The sequence below is a fragment of the Carlito syrichta genome, unplaced genomic scaffold, assembly GCF_000164805.1.
Source record: "Carlito syrichta isolate Samal-C Ts95f unplaced genomic scaffold, Tarsius_syrichta-2.0.1 Scaffold305825, whole genome shotgun sequence".
Taxonomy (NCBI): domain Eukaryota; kingdom Metazoa; phylum Chordata; class Mammalia; order Primates; family Tarsiidae; genus Carlito; species Carlito syrichta.
In genome coordinates, this window is record NW_007249921.1 from 218,605 (window position 1) to 235,612 (window position 17,008).

Consider the following 17,008-nt stretch of genomic DNA (forward strand, 5'->3'; position numbering starts at 1 on the left):
CGCGTTGTGGACGGGGTGCGGATTGAGTGACCTTTTGGCGCTAGCGTCTCTGCCGACTGGTAAGAGGTGCGGTGGGTTGTTAGTGGTGCCTGCTCCGGCGCTGTGCGCTTCGCAAGGATTAGCTGCCCCGGACTCCCTTCTCAGCGATTCGTCTGGAGCTGGGAAAAGAGCTCCTTTGGTAGATCCTTGGTAGATCCCTCCCGCCTAGGGCTGTGGACTCACGGGGCGGGAGCCGGAAAAACCGAAAGCGCTGCACTCTCTTTTGGATGTGTTTTTCAGAGATCGTGCCCTGGGCGTCTTCTTCTTTCGTACCCATTCCTAGGGCAATCTCTTGTATTCCCGTGGCTTCTGTTAACCGACAACATGTTGACCATTTGCAGCCCAGACAATGGTCCAGAGCTAACTATCTAGAAGAGAGCTTCAATTGATTGTCTTAATTTTGTTTTGTTTTTTGTTTTTGAGTTGGAGTCTCAACTCTGTCGCCAAGGCTGGAGTGCAGTGATACGCTCATGGCCACCCCAGTGTCTATTTGCTGGGCTCCGGCGATCCTTCCGCCTTTGCCTTCCAAGTATTCGGAACTACAGGCGCGCTAACACGCCCGGCTAATTTTTTTGATTTATTGTAGAGACGAGGTGTCGCCAAGTTGCCCAGGCTGTTGTCGAATTCGTGGGCTCAGGCAATCCCCTCACCTGGGCCTTCCAAAGTGCTGATTACATACAGGCTTGAGCTACCGCGCCCAGCCTGTTGCCTTAATGTTAATGTAACTTTTAATTATCTCAGATTCATTTCCACAACTGCTTCTGCTGATTTGTCGTCTTTGTGTTGGCGAACGGCATCATCCATAGAGTTCTTTTCCTTGCCAGCTCAACTGAGTTCTCCTTTTTCTTCGGGGGGGGGGCGCTTTTATTGTAATAAAACTTGTAATATTTATCACTTTAATCATTTGTAAGTGTAAAGTTTGATGGCTTTAAGTACATTCACAATGTACACCATCACCACTAACTATCCCCAAATTTATTCTTTTGCATGTGGATATTGTTTTTCAGTGTTATTTGTTGAAGAGACTGTCCTTTCCCCATTGAGGGTTCTTGGAATCCTTGTTGAAAAACAATTGACCCAATACATGAGGGCTTATTTCATGACTTTCTATTCAAGTACCTTGATCTATATACCTGTCCTTGTGCTAATATCATACTTTTTTTTTTGAATTGGAGTCTCATTCCATCGCCCAGGCTGGAGGGCAGTGACATACTCACAGTCACCCTAGCATCGCCCGGCTAGGCTCCAGCAATCCCTCTGCCTTAACCTTTCAAGTAGCTGGAACTTAAGGCGCATGCTACCATGCCTGGCTAATTTTATTTTATTTTATTTTTATTGTAGAGACTAGGGCTTGCCAAGTTCCCCGGGCTGGTCTCGAACTCTGGGCTCAGGCAATCCTCTCACCTCGGCCTCCCAAAGTGCTGGGATTACAGGCTGAGTCACAGAGCCTGACCCATACTGTTTTAATTACTGTAGCTTTGTAATAAGTTTTGAAGTCGCCAAATGTGAGTCCTCCAACTTTAATCTTTTTCAGGATTATTTTGACTGTTTGGAGCCTTTTGCAATTCCATGTGATTTTGAGGACTGCCTTTTCCATTTCTTCGAAAAAGGCTTTTGGAGTAGGGATTGCGCTGAATCTGTAGATCCCTTTGGATAGTACTGTATTGGCATATTAACAATTTTAAGTATTTCTGTCCATGAATACTGAATGCCTTTCCATTTATTTGGTCTTCATTTTATTTTTTTCGGCAATATTTTCTAGTTATCAGACTATTTAATTCACTTAAATGATATTTCATATGGAATTGCTTTCTTAACTTTACTTTTTTTTTTTTTTTTTTGAGTTGGCGACTCACTCTTGCTCAGGCTGGGGTGCAGTGGCCTGATCATGGCCACCACAGCCTTGACCTGCTGGGCTCAGACCTCAGCCTGATCCTTCCACTTCAGGCTTCCAGGTAGCTGGAACTACAGGCGTGCGTTACCATGCCCGGCTATTTTTTCTTGATTTATTGTGAAATGAGATCTCACCATGTTACCCAGGCTGGTCTGGAACCCCTGAGCTCAGACAATCCTCTTGCCTCGGTCTCCCAAAGTACTGGGATTACAGGCATGAGCCTCTGCACCCAGCCTAACTTTTCATATTTTTAATTGCAAGTGCATAGAAACTTTTGATTTTTTTTTTGTAGATCGATCTTGTATCCTGTAACTTTGCTGAATATATTAGCACTAGTAGCTTTGGGATTTTTTTTTAAACATAAGATAGTGTCTGTGAATAGAGATTATTGTTTTCCTTTTTTTTTTGAGTTAGATTCTCACTCTGTCTCCCAGGCTGGAGTGCAGTGCCTCGCTCATGGCCACCGCAGCCTTGACCTGTAGAGCTCAGGAGATCCTTCTGCTTCAGCCGCTTCAGCCTTCCATGTAGCTGGAACTTCAGGCACACACCACCACACCTAGCTAATATTTTGATTTATTATAGAGATGAGGTCTTGCCATGTTGCCCAGGCTGGTCTCAAACCCTTGGATTTAGGCAATCCTTTCGCCTCTGCCTCCTACTGTTGCTGGGATTACACGTGTGAGCCTCTGCACCCGTTTTTTTTTTTTTTAAAATAAATACAAGGTCTTTGTATCTATTTTTTGTTGACCAGACTGTTCTAGAGCCGCTGGTCTCAAGCTGTCTTCTTGCCTTAGCCTCCCAAAGTGCTAGGATTACGGGAGTCAACTGACATGCCTGGCCCAATTTGGATACTTTTAATTTCTTTCTCTTGGTAGGGCTCAGTGGCTCAGCCTGTAATCCCAGCACTTCAGGAGGTGGAGGTGAGTGGATTGCCTGAGCCTGCGGATTCGAGACCAGCCCAGGTCTCCACTGCACTCCAGCCTGGGCAACAAGAGTGAACTCCAACTCAAAATAATAATAATAATAATTTCTTTCTGTTGTCTAATAGCTCTGGCTGAAACTTACTGTACACTGTTAAATAGCAGCAGTGAAAGTGGGCATCCTTGTCTTATTCCTGATGTTAGTGGGAAAACTTTATATCTTAAACCATTGAGTATGATGTTAGCTGTGGGTTTTTCACAAATACTTTTAGTATTTTGAGGAATTTTTACTTTTTCCCTAGTTTTCTGAAAGATTTTATTATGAAAAAGTGTCAGATTCTGTCAGATTCCTTTTCTGCATCAGTGAGAAGGTCAGGTGATTTCTCCTCCCCCAGTTGCTCCCCCCCCATAGGTTTGCTGTATTACATTGATTTATTTTATGGTGAACCACCCTTGCATTCTTGGGATGAGTCCCACTTGTTCATGGTGAATACTTATTTTAATATGCTGTTAAATTCAGTATGTTTATATTTTGTTGAGGATTTTTGCATCTATATTCATAAGGGATAGTGGTCTGTAATATTTTTCACGTGTGATGTATTTATCTGTTGTTGTTATCAGGGTAATGCTGGCCTCAGAGTGTGTCAGGAAACTTTACCTCTTTAATTTTGCAAAAATTTCTACTTGGAAGGCTGAGGCGGAAGGGTCGCCGGAGCCCAGCAGATCGAGGCTGCGGTGGCCGGGAGCGGCTACTGCACTCCAGTCTGGGCGACAGTGAGACTCCAACTCAAAAAAAAAAAATTTTGCAAAAATTTGTGAAGAATTTTTTTTCCTTGAGTAAATGATTTTTTTTTTTTAACAAATGAGTATATTAGTAATTTGTATTATAAAGGTTTGTTGTACAAGTTAATTTTTTTGTGTGTATGAGTCGAGGTCTCACTCTGTCACCCAGACTTGAGAACAGTGGCATACTTACAGTTTACTGCAGCCTCAGCTTCCTGTGCTCAGGTGGTCCTTCTCTCTCAGCCTCTCCCCTGGAAGAGCTGGAGTAGCTGGTACTACAGGCATGCACCACAATGCCCAGCTGATTTTTAAATTTTTTTGTAGAGAAAAGGTCTCACTATGTTGTCCAAGCTAGTCTCAAACTCCTGAGCTCAAGCAATCCTCCTGCCTTGGCCTCTCAAAGTGCTAGGATTACTGGGTTGCGCCACTGTGCCCAGCCCCCTTTAGCATTTCTTGAAGGACAGAAATGTTAACAAACTTCCTCAACTTTTGTTTATCAGGGAATATCTTAATTTCTCCCTCATTTTTGAAGTACAATTTTGCCAGATATAGTATTTTCTAATAACAGGGGTTTTTTTTCTTTCAGTACTTTGAATATATCAACTTATTGCCTTCAGGCTTCCAAGGTTTCAGATGATAATCTTATTGGCTGATAATCTTATTGAGACCCCTGGTATGTAACAAAATTGTCTGTTGCTGTTTTCAAGATTCTCTTTGTTTGACTTTCAACAGTTTAATTATAATATGTTTGATGTAGGTCTCTGAGTAGTTCTACTACTCCGTGTGATGAACTTACTGGATTTGTATGTCATCTCGTTCATAAAATTTGGAGAGTTTTGACCATTATTTCCTGAAACATTCTTTCTGCCCTTTCTTCTCCTTTGTAACTCCCAGTTTGTTGTTTGTCCTCTTGATGGTATCTCATAGGTCCCTTAGGCTCTGTTACTGTTCACTTTTCTTCACTCTTTTTCTTTCTATTCTTCAGATGGAGTAGAAATCACAAGGAGTCTGTCTCTCCACCAAGACAACTGTACTCGCAGAAACTCTCTGAAGTAACTGTTTTGGAACCCTGGAGTCTATTCGAATGCTTGCATCTTCCAGGGGAGAGTCTAGCTGGTAAATTGGGGTTGATGCCAGTCATTATCAGCATTTAGTGTAAAACAGCTAGTCATTCATGGTCTTTCAACTCTATGACAAGCAGTTTTGCCCACATTCCTGGTGTGGCTTGTTGGAGCCAGGGTAGGCAAGAAGAACTTTGTCTTCCGACTACCCTCTTTGTATGTTCTGGTCACTGATTACTGCTTTTGATCACTGAGTTTCAGGCACAGAGGCTGGCTGCCATTACTTCAATCCCTTTCAGATGAATTGACCTTCAGGGGTTTTAAAGGAATAGTTTTGTTTGTTTGTTTCCCCATCACCCCATTTGGAAGGCAGACATTTAAGGATTGGGATATTCAAAAGCAACCACTTAGGCCGGGGAAAGTAGAAAGTTACTGCATATAACCAGGGAAAGAAAAGACCTGAGAGACCTTAAACTTTCACCTTAGGCAGATCCTAACCATCAGCACAGAGACCATCAAGAAAACAGCAAACCTAGGGTCATAAGGAAAGTCTGGATTTTCAGTGTCATCACATCATAAGATTAAAATGTTCAGTTTGTAGCAAATCACTAGACATGCAAAGAAACAGGAAAGCATGGTCCACTCAAAAGAACAAACAAACAGTCCTTGAGGAAGCACAGATGTCTGACTTAGTAGACAAAAACTTTATTTTTTTATTTTATTAATGAATTTATTTATTTCGAGTCAGAGTCTTACTCTGTCACCCAGGCTGGAATGCAGTGGCACGCTCACAGCCACCACAGACTCAACCTGCTGGGCTCAGGCGACCCTCTGCCCAGCCTTCCAAGTAGCTGGAACCACAGGTGCATGTCACCATGCCCGGCTAATTTTTAAACTTATTTTAGATATGAGTTCTTGCCAAATTGCCCAGCTGGTCTTTAACGCGTGGGCTCTGGCAATCCTGTCACCTCTGCCTCCCAGAGTTCTGGGATTACAGGCATGAGCTACCATACCCAGCAACAAAAACTTTAAAACACCCGTTTTGAAGTTGCTCAGCTAACTAAATCAAGACATGCGTGAAATGAGGAAAATGATGTATGAACAAAATTAGAATATCATTAAAGAGAAAACTTACAAAAAGAGGAACCAAATGAAACTCTGAAGTTGATAACATGAAAAGTTTACTAGAGGAGTTCAGAAGCAGATTTGAGCAAGCAGAAGAAATAATCAGCAAACTTGAAGATGTTTATTTTAAAATACCTCTGGAACCCTGCCCTCTTTTTTTTTCTACTTCTTTAGTGAAAGCCTTTCTGATCCTAGGCAGTTTCTAAACTATGCTATCTGCCTCCTGTATTCCCTGGTTTATTCCTACTAGAGTTATTTATTTATTTATTATATTTATTTCAGTAGCCTTAGGGGGTACAAATAGTTTTTGGTCTGGATTTTAAATGTTCTTATCACCTCCACCTGTGCACGTTGTACCAGATAGGTGAATTTTTGTCTTTCTATCTCTTCCCCTTCTGAGTTTCCAGTGTCCATTATACCATTCTCTCTGTCTTTATGGATCCTTAGTTTAGCTCCCACTTATTAGTGAGAACATGCAGTGTTTGCTTTTCTGTTCCTGAATTAGTTCACTTAGAATATTCTCCAGTTCCATCCAAGTTGTTTTAAAGACATTATTTCATTCTTTTTGATAGCTGAATAGTATGCCACATTTCCATTAACTGGTGTGATTTTAAAAAGAAAAGTTTAATTCATTATTGTCACTGACCTTAAAAATATCCAAGGGTACTCTTGTGTCCATAGAGTGAATTTCAGTTTTCTTATTTTAGCATTCAAGGACCTTCCATTCTGACTTTAACCCATCACATTGCTTTATCTCCCAACAGCCCCATATTCCACTCATATGCTGTAGCCACACATTTTAAGTTATGAAGCCACTTGCTAAAAAAAGTTGAGCATATTTAAAAAACCAAAATTAATTTTCTGTGAATCAGATATTAGAATACATGGCATTGAAAGAATATAAGAAGTCTATTTTTAAAATGGACTTCCTTGGAGAGACCTCATCTCTACAATAAATCAAAAAATTAGCCAGACATGGTGGCATGTGCCTGTGGTTCCAGCTACTTGGAAGACTGAGGCAGAAGGATTGCCTCAGCCCAACCCAGCAGATCGATGCTGGGGTGGCTGTGAGCATGCCATTGCACTCCAGTCTGGGTGATGGAGTGAGACTCCAATTTAAAAAAAGAATACTCCGTGATAAAAATAGCATATATATCATCAGTACAGTGGTCATCACTGGCAACACTATATTAGATACAATACATAATATTTAACTAATATAATGAAACAGGAAGTATAGCACGACATTACATATGAGGTTACTAATCCAAAATGTTTGAATTGAATCCATTGAGCCTTCAAATGTATCTTCCAGTTTTCAGGAAATACAAGGTTTACAGGAACAAATTGACTTCTTGAAACAATCACTCAAATCCAGAAATTTTGCTCTTCAATTGTCCTGCTTTCTGGAGTGAGCCAGAAGCTTTTCATTTCTTCAGGTGCCATATTTAGAAAGACTTAAAGGATATAACCAGATGTAATGTATGGTCCTGGATTAGATACTGATTTGGGAATATTTGTTGCAGAAAAATATAATTTGGTCAACAGAATGTTGTATTATAGTTAGGTATTAGATGAGGGGATATTTCCTGAAATGATATTACTGATTTATGAAAGCCAGCTGTAAAAATATTTTTAGGTTGACAGAAGTTTGTGATGTAGGTATTAGATGAGGGAAATTTATTGAAATAAGATAAATATTGTTAATTTTAAAAAACGGATTACTAAACTATGTGGTCTTGTTTTGAAAAAATATGTACATATACAAAATTTATACACTAAAGTATTAACATTGGTGGTGAGAATGTGGTGTGTTTATTTTTTATTTTAACTTGTCTGTTTTTTTTTTCTCCATGGCATATTGTACTATTGTGTAATAAAGTTTTATATAAAAATATGTTGATTTACATACATATTTGAGTATACATATGAATCAAGAAATACATGAAAGTATGGTCACCAAAATGTTAAATGTGGTTTTGTGGAGTTCAGGGGATTTTACTTTCTTCTAATACTTTATTATTTGAATACCTTTAAATGGGTCTATGTTATGTAACTATATAAGAAGAAAAGAGGTAAAACGATTTTCCTGCAGATGTACAGCCACATCTGTTGTAAAAAACAAATCACAAAAACGAGACTGTAACAAAACACAGTTTTGTTTATACTGCCTTTTCTCTGGTTGACTTGGATGCTTATCCATCAGAACACTGCAGATGACTCATTCACCAAGAAAAGAGCACATGCCTTTTGAATCTAGAAAGAGGAAAAGTAGGGGAAAGGCTGTAGAAAAGTTTTATAATTATCAAGTCTTATGAGCCAGGTGCAGTAGGGCATGCAGGTAATCCCAACTATTCAGAAGGCTGAGGCATGAGGATAGCTTGAGCCTGGGAGTTCAAGATTACAGTGAGCTATGATTGTGCCACTGCACTCCAACCTAAGCAACACAGGGAGACCGCCTCTCTTAAAAAAAAATAAGACTGAAATAGCACCTTTAATAATTATTGTTTTGATTCCTAATTATATTGTAAATTCATTGAAGACAGGGACTTTGAGTTTCAACTTCATTATATTGCTGTAGATTTCACCTTTGTTGTTTGGTTTTTGTTGTTGTTGTTTAGACAGGGTCTCTGTTGCTGGGGCTAAAGCATGGTGGCACAATCACAGCTTACCACAGTCTCGCTCTTCTGGACTCCGGTGATTTTTCTGAATAGCTGGGACTACAAGCACATGCCACCACGCTCAGCTAATTTTATTTTTTTATAGAGACGAAGTCTTGCTATGTTGGCTGGTTTTGAACTCCTATGCTCAAGCAATTCTTCTGCCTCAGTCTCCCAAAGTGCTGGGATTACAGATGTGAGCCACAAGCAATCGGCCTGAATTAGTTTAAAATAAAATCTCATTTTTAAGAAATGGACCTTGCTCATTTATCCTTTTCTGTGCCTTAAATACCCCAAGTCAGCTGTTTTGTCCCAGCTGATTTTGGACCGGAGAGTTAGAAGTTTTGCCTTCTAGACTGGATTCTGTAACTTAGACTGCACTACTCTATAAACGAGAAGAATCATACTGTTATTGAGACGCCAGTCAGGGGTCCTGTTGCTCCCCGCACAGAAAGCCAACCACTGAAATCAAATGAGTATTTCCAGGCTTTTTTTTATTGGGTGATATAAGCCTAGGGGAAAGTATCATTCTTAATTTGTCTCCCTTATCCTACTGAAGTTCAGAGTTTATACAGTGGGGCAGGAATGTAGAAAATAGGAATAGAGAGGGGGTAAGGAAGAGGACTGGGTAAACTGGAATTGGGGAGGGGTAAGCAAGAGGAGTTGGTAAACAAAGGATCTGGCCTCTCTGCGTGATCTGTGAGTTTCCGTTTCTTTATACTACAGGCATGAGGGTTGATTTCCTGAGAAAAGAACTGAAGACAATGACTTTCAAGCTTTAAGCTCAGGAAGCTCAGTTTCTGTGCTTATTCAGAAAACTTGTGACCATTAGTTCTGTGGGGACGTTGGCCTGGTTTCAGTGCCATTCTCATAGGTTTGTGGTAAAGCGGAAATGAGATATATCCATCAAAAGACCTATCACAATCACTGGCACACTACACCCTCAATAAAAGCCAGGTTAATTAAGTCACACTGTTAACGGCTGATTTTCAAACAGTACTGATTTCCAAAGGTGAGCGGGGGAATTCCTTGTTCTAGCACCAGTATTCTTTGCAGTCTTTCCCCCCCCCCCCCCCCCCCCCCCCGCTTAGGCTCAACAGGTGATTCTTAGTCCGCTCCCACCGCCGCCAGTCCCTCTCTCTCCCAGTCCAGCTGCAGTCACATAGTTGCCTGTTCAAGCCCAGACAGCCCTAGGTCCTGCTCCCATCCTTTGCATTTCGCGCAGGCGTTCAGTAGTCCTGAGGCGGACTGAAATCTCAGATGGGGCTCCGAGAAAAGGGAGCCCCGCCTCGCTTCCAGGTGTTGGGCCAATGGGGCCACTCGTCATGACCGTCAGCCTATGAGACAGGGCAGAAGGCGGGACAGAGGACGGAAGAAGCCGCTCTCACGTGAGTAGGGGGGCGGGGAGGGCGGGGGCAGGGCAGCTGGGGAGGCCCAGGCGGCGGAGCCTCCGGGACGCCGAACGGCGGGCGGCGGAGGAGGAGACGGCGGGTCGGGTAGGGCCGCGTTTCCCCTCCTTCTACCCTCCTATCCACCAACCCCGGGAGGACTTTCCGACGGCAGCTGCGGGAGCCAAGCTTTCTTCTTGTCCCGCGGGGCTCGGCCAGTGGGGATGCGTTCAGTTCCCTGGACGGGCCGAGTTCTGAGGGGAGCCGTGATTGGGGGAGTGGGGGGGGGGGGGAACTGCGACGGAGGGGAGAGGGCGCATGCGCAACCTGGAACGCTCCTGGAGCCCCTGCCCAAACCGGTTCCCCCTGTCTGTCTTTGCAGTCCTGCGTATTTGGCAGTCCCCCCGCCCCCCCCCCCCCCCCCCCCAGCAAAGCCTGTTTGTGTCTTGATTTTCACGCTTTAGGCTTGATCCTGTTTGGGAATTCGTACGTTCCCTCCGCCTCAATTTCTCTCCATTGCCCACTAGGCCAGTGTCTGTGACTTAGGCTGGCTTGGGCTCAGCCTGGCTTCCTGGGCTACGCCTAATTTGAAACACTTGCTTTCTTTCAGTGTCGCTCTGCCATCTCAGGTTAGTCTTTATAAAAAGTATCCTAGGCATCCCACTCTTCCATCTACTCGAAGCATCTGCCCCAATACCTCATTGCTGTGTCTTTTGATTCTCAGTAGCCTTTAGAGTTTGAGTGTTGAGCCAAGGTTTACTCCAGACTTTCAGGAGTTCGCTGTCCATTGCTTGGTAGTACTTTGGTCCCTGCTTTTCTAACATCTAATACTATTTATCATCTGCTCCTGTTTTACATGCATCTCCATATCTAGGGTTATTCGAGGATTCTTTTCTTGGGAGCAAATGTCCTAGGAGACCGTGTTGAGTGATCTTGCTACTAGTGTTCCCGCTACTAATACTCCGTTAGTTAAAATCATGTTCCAACTTGAGTTTGAGATCCTTTGACTTTTGTCATTTTTTATGGGAGGGAATGTCAGGGAAAGGGTTTCACAATTCATTTGCTGTTTCCATTCAAATTGGCCTCTGTATTCACATGCATGTGTCTGGAGTAGTAAGTTGTGTGTCTGTGTGTGTTTCCAGGTGCTTTAGAAAAAAAGGAAGGTGACTAGAACTGTCACATTAAATTGATGTAGTGGGGAAAAAGCTTAAGTACCAAGTGATCATCCACCTTTTTTTTTTTTTCTTAAGGGAAGGACTTTTTTTTCTTAAGGGAAGCCTTAATTCAAGTTTGATAGGGTGCTATTTAATGTATGTTGAAGACTTTTAAGTAGAGCTTACTAGTAAGAACTGAAAATGAATAGAGGAGAAAGATCTGTGTACTCTTCCTTTGAAGACGTCAGTTTGCATTATTAAAATTTGAATCCATGATTGATTTGTATGTATTGATAACATTTAAAATTCACATGTAGCCGGGTGCGGTGGGCTCACACCTGTAATCCCAGCACTTTGGGAGGCAGAGGCTAGAGGATTGCCAGAGTCCAAGGGTTCGCGACCAGTCTGGGCAACTTGGCGAGACCTCTTCTCTACAGTAAATAAAAAAATTAACCCGGTGTGGTGGCATGTACCTGTAGTTTCAGCTACTTGAAAGGCTGAGGAAAGGGCAACCCCCTTGGGTCCCCTCCCATTGTGGAAACTTTTCTGTCCTCTCAATAAATCCTGCTTTAAAAAAAAAAAAAAAAAAAAAGACTGAGGAGGAAGGATTGCTTGAGCCCAGAAGGTCAAGGCTGCGGTGGCCGTGAGTGTGTCACTGTACTCCAGCCTAGGGGACAGAGTGAGATTCTGATTAAAAAAATAAATTTCACATTAATACAAAATAATACTAATAATTCAAACTCATTGTTGAAATATTGCTATTTTGTAGTACACTTCCTTTTCATTGTTTCAGTTTCTAGTTCAATTTACAGTTAACTCTGGCATTAATAGGGTATATATTTGTTTGGAAAGTTAACCTATCAGCCATATTTATTTTGGCATTTTTGGTATAGTATTTTGTCAGCGGTTTACAAGTGATTAAATAGTAATGTAGCTGAGCTGTGCAAAAGTGAGCACTTGTTTTTTACTTTTTTGAGTGTTTTATGCACATTATCTATATGAAGGGATGTGATTTTCCACACACTATAACTTAACAACCCAGCAGATTCTTTTAAAGAAATGATTATCTTCTCTTCAGTGTATTTCCAACTACAGGAAAGCCTATTTTGAAGGTCTCATTCTTTTCCAGTAATTGTTTTAACAAGTAACTTGTGAATGCAGGTTTGAGAAAATTATTAGTTTAAATCAGTGCTAAAAACACTGCATAAAAACACTGGTGTGCTAAGGTTCAGATATGGGCTGCTCATAATGTTATCTTTGTAATTTTCAATATAATCATATATTATTAGACTTCTCAAGCATGTAAAATAAATGAATACATCACTTTTCTTGAAGATAGAACTCAAATATTATTTTAAAAGTGCTAATGTGGCCAGTTGCAGTGACTCAAGCCTGTAATCCTGGCACTTTGGGAGGCCAAGGTGAGAGGATTGACCAAGGCCACAGGTTCAAGACCAGCCTGGGCGACTTGGTGAGCCCTCATCTCTACAATAAAGCAAAAAATTAGCTGAGTGTAGTGGTGTATGCCTGTAGTTCCAGCTACTTGGAGGCTGAGGCGGAAGAATCACTTGAGCCCAGCAGGTTGACGTGGCGGTGACCGTGAGCATGCCACTGCACTCCAGCCTGGGCGCCAGAGTGAGACTCCAACTCAAAAAGAAAAGAAAATATTGCTAATGTAACTAATGTACATAAAGCAGAGTTTGGCGTGATGTTTTGGCACTTTGTATGTAATTACCTTGTTTTGCTGATTTTCCATAGTTAGATCCCGAGGAAAGAACATCCAAGGTTAAGGACTTCATGCCCATTGATATACCTGAAAAAACACCATATCAATGTCAAAGCTAATTTTTTTTTTCTTAGCATAAACTGGTTATCTAGTCATTCCTACCACCCTTATCCCTCTCAGTTTTGTGTTGCTCCTGAGATGATTATTTTTTAGAAAACTTGTGTTCCCTTACTTACACTTTTAGGTACTGGATAAACATTAAAGCTTCTATTGTAACCACTCGTGTTGACCCAACCAGCCTTGTTACTCTTAATATGCAAAGACTGACCAAATATGGAAGTGTGCAAGTCCTGAACACATTAGTTTATAGAACTTGGCCTGGAAGTTTCCCTTCTCTTCCAAGTCAACCATAATATTTTGAGGTAGTCATCAGTGAGAATTTTTTGAAGATTGTTCTATTCATCAGAGTGTAGAGCTTTGTAGGACCTAATGTTTCTGCCCCCAAAATCCCTTTTTTTGATAACTAAAAAAGAACAAAATAAAACCCTAAATCTATTTTTAAGTTCATACCTGCATTAAATAGCGTGTGTTACCTTGGTTAACAAACATGAGAAATATACTACTACTCCTTGGAATCTGTGAATCTTTGTGGCAATAAGTTTTTCTCCATGTGGCATTTCTTAATGTATATAAACAAATGAATTTCTGTGCTAACTTTAACACAATGTTATTAACTCAAAGCTTAACAACAATTTGACTATTTTAAAACTTTTTCTTTCTTGTTTTATTTATACATTTAGGTAACTATAACCAACAGCCTGTGGTTACAATCTTGTTTTCCTTTTCTGAGAATGACCTTTGTGTTGGTTAGAGGAATTGATGTGAAGAATCTTTCTTTGGGAACATATTTTAAATATCATCAAGGGTAATAAGAGAAAGCATTCAAGGTTAAGTTGAACATTTGTGTAATACTGATGGAAAGAGCTGTGATTATTTTAATTTTTTTTATCATAGAGCTAATAAACTCTCTTGCTCCCTTGAAGGTATGCTGATATATTGACTATGACAACATGAGAGTAGGAATATTGCACGTAAATTGTTTTTGCTGTGACATGATTTTTCTATGACTATACCTCTGATATACCTGCAGAAGAGAAATGTTTACGTCCTTATTATAGTTATTGTTGAATTCTCTCTGAATTCAGGAAAAAAATTTGATTTCTGTGTAACCTCAAAAGCTATTACTTTTATGTTAAAAATTTTCTCCTAGCAGAAATAGTTTTTTTGTTGTTTTGTTTTTTACTTTTTTGTTTTAGGTTGTAAAGAAAGATCTTTTCAGATAGGTTAAAGACAGGTGGAATTTAATTAAATATTTGTGAGTTTTATATCTTCTTATATAGTGTCTATTACGGTGATGTGAATGAAGGGCTCAGTAAATGCTTATTGACTGCCCACCCCCTATTTAACATATTTGTCAAATGTCTTTCCATCCCAGTTTAACTATGGGCTAGGGCCTTCTCATTTCAGAAAGCACAGAAAAGAAGTTTGTCTCTGCCAAAGATTCATAGTTTGCCTGCTCATATTTCCTTGAACATCAGACAGAAGTCATGGAAAAAGAGAAATTGAATTTATTGCATTTATTGTAGGCTTTGGTCTTTTATTGACCAATTTGCATGCTTGACATTATTCTCATAAATTAAGTGAATAATACAAACATTTCAGATATAAGTGCAGACAGGTGGATATTCTAGATGTAATTTGTTTGTTTGTTTGTTTGTTTTTTGAGTTGGAGTCTCACTCTGTCACCCAGACTGGAGTGCAGTGGCCGCTTCCGGCCACCACAGCCTCTACCTGCTGGGCTCCAGCGATTCTTCAGCCTCAGCCTTCCAAGTAGCTGGAACTACAGGCACGTACTACCACGCCTGGCTAATTTTTGATTTATTGTAGAGATGAGGTCTCGCCAAGTTGCCCAGGCGGGTCTAGAACCCGTGGGCTTAGGCCAGGGGTCCTCAAACTTTTTAAACATGGGGCCAGTTCACTGTCCCTCAGACTGTTGGAGGGGCGGACTATAGTTTAAAAAAAAAAAAAGGAATTTGTTCATAGTTATTTTTTTTAAACTATAGTCCACCCCTCCAACAGTCTGAGGGACAGTGAACTGGCTCCCTGTTTTAAAAGTTCGAGGACCTCTGGTAGGCAATCCACTCACCTCAGCCTCCCAAAGCACAGGATTACAGGCTGAGCCACCGAGCCTGGCTTCTAGATGTAATTTGTATGAGAAGGAACAATATTGACTAATTTTCTAAAAGGAGGAAAAGTCTCTGGGCAACCTTGCATTGCTTAAAAAATTCACTTTTGAGTATGCATAAAACACTAATCTATGCCAGGTGCAGTGGCTCATTCCTGTAAATGCAGCACTTTGGGAGGCCAAGGTGAGAGGATTCCCTGAACCCAGGGATTAGAGGCCAGACTGGGCAACTTGGTGAAATCTTATCTCTATAGTAAATAAATTAGCCAGGTGTGGTGGCACATGCTTGTGGTTCTGGTTAGTTGGAAGGGTGAGGCAGAAGGATGTCCTGAGCCCAGCAGGTCTAGGTTGTGTTAGCAGTGATCATGCCACTGAACTCCAACTCAGAAACAAAAACAAAATGCTAATGTATCGCTTCTTGGCCTTTTGGCTAAGATAAGAACAAAATGCTAATGTAAATTATAATTTAGAAATTTGTTCCTAAAGAGTAAAGACAAAGATATTTTTTTATTCATACTAGCAGGATCAGAAATGTAATGTGAATGTTACCTCAACATTAAGCTAACTTTCCCTATGTTCCTAGAGATAGTTTCTATTGTGGAAATGGCATCCAAATAGCAATTTAAATATTTAGTTTCAGAGATACTGTGAAGTGGCATAGAGCCAGCATACCTAGAGTTCTGGAAAAAATTAAAGTGTTGTTTTTTTAAATATCCACAAGAACGTGGGAAAACTATTTAAAAGATTTTATTTTTTCAGTTATTAATATTATTGCACCCAGATAATCAGTTAAATGAATTGTTTTATGTGCATTTCATCCTCTCTTCTTACCTCTCTTCTTACAAGGTATAGTGGGGAGATTATGAATTTGGGGATCAGAAAGACATGAATATCCCAAGTATTACACTTAGTTAATATATGATTGAAGGTAGGTTACTTTACCACTCTGAGACACAGCGCTTTCATTTGTAAAGATGGAGCTACTTATGCCTGCTTCATAGAATTGTATTGGAAAGCACCTGATATCTTTCTGACTTTCCTGGATACTCACATGCCCAAAGGAGTAGAAAGGGTTCGTTCCCCTCGTTTTGCACAACTGAAGCCACAACATTATCCAAGTCAAATCACAAAAGTACCCAGGAATTCAACTCCCAGTCTTCTTTTTCTATTATATGAGATTATTTTTGTTTTATTTTAGAATTGTGGCGTATAAGTGAGGATTTGATACATAAGTAGACTGCATGCAGGTGAAGTTTGGGTTTCTAGCTGACCCTCAGGTACCAGGTAGTAGACCGGGTAACCCATTGTGTTGCTGTGTGTCCCCTCCCTCTCAGTGAAATTTGATTACTCATAAGAAATTCAGAAATCCGAAAACATTGACTCTCTTCTTTAAACTCTTGCTGTATTGATTTTGTGAATTTTATCCAAAACTCCTATAAAGTTACAATCAGGCTTTGGAAACTTACTGTTATTGAAGGATGAACAGATACAGAAAATGTGGTATACATATAGTGGAATATTATTCCACCTTAAAAAGAAAGGAAATTCTGACACATGAATAAGCCTTGAAAACATTAGTTAAATGAAATAAACCAGTTACAAAGGACAAATAATGAATAATTCCACCACTTGTATTAGATACCTAGAGTAGTCAAATTCATAGAGACAGGAAGTGGAATGGTGGTTGCTGGGGAAGGAGAGAATGGGCAATTAGTGTTAATGGGCACACAGTTTCAGAAAAAACTGGTGGTGATGGTTGCATAACATTGTGAATGTACAGTGCCACAGAACAGTACACTTAATAGCTAAAGTGGTGATGTTTGTTATTTATATTTAACCACAATGCAAAAGGATTACAATTTGTAAATTGTTTTTTTTTTTGGGTTGGAGTCTCACTCTGTCACCCAGACTGGAGTGCAGTGGCCGCTCCCAGCCACCGCAGCCTCAACTTGCTGGGCTCCTGCGATCCTTCCACCTCAGCCTTCCAAGTAGCCGGAATTACAGCATGCGCTA

At 40.6% G+C, this 17,008-nt stretch overlaps 1 protein-coding gene and 1 long non-coding RNA gene across 2 annotated transcripts in view; both read left to right on the top strand.

The window, feature by feature from the left end:
* The first annotated feature begins 4 nt into the window (after positions 1–4).
* Positions 5–5,288, top strand: LOC110596039. The gene is made up of 3 exons (XR_002482222.1): positions 5–59; positions 4,223–4,309; positions 4,622–5,288. It is a non-coding gene; the product is annotated as an uncharacterized LOC110596039 (long non-coding RNA).
* Positions 5,289–9,915: 4,627 nt separating this feature from the next.
* Positions 9,916–17,008, top strand: part of LOC103265066 (rab GTPase-activating protein 1) — a 62,341-nt gene continuing 55,248 nt past the window's right edge. The window contains exon 1 of the mRNA XM_021714846.1: positions 9,916–9,978. The gene's annotated coding sequence lies outside the window, so the exon portion shown is untranslated. The remainder of the gene's footprint in view (positions 9,979–17,008) is intronic.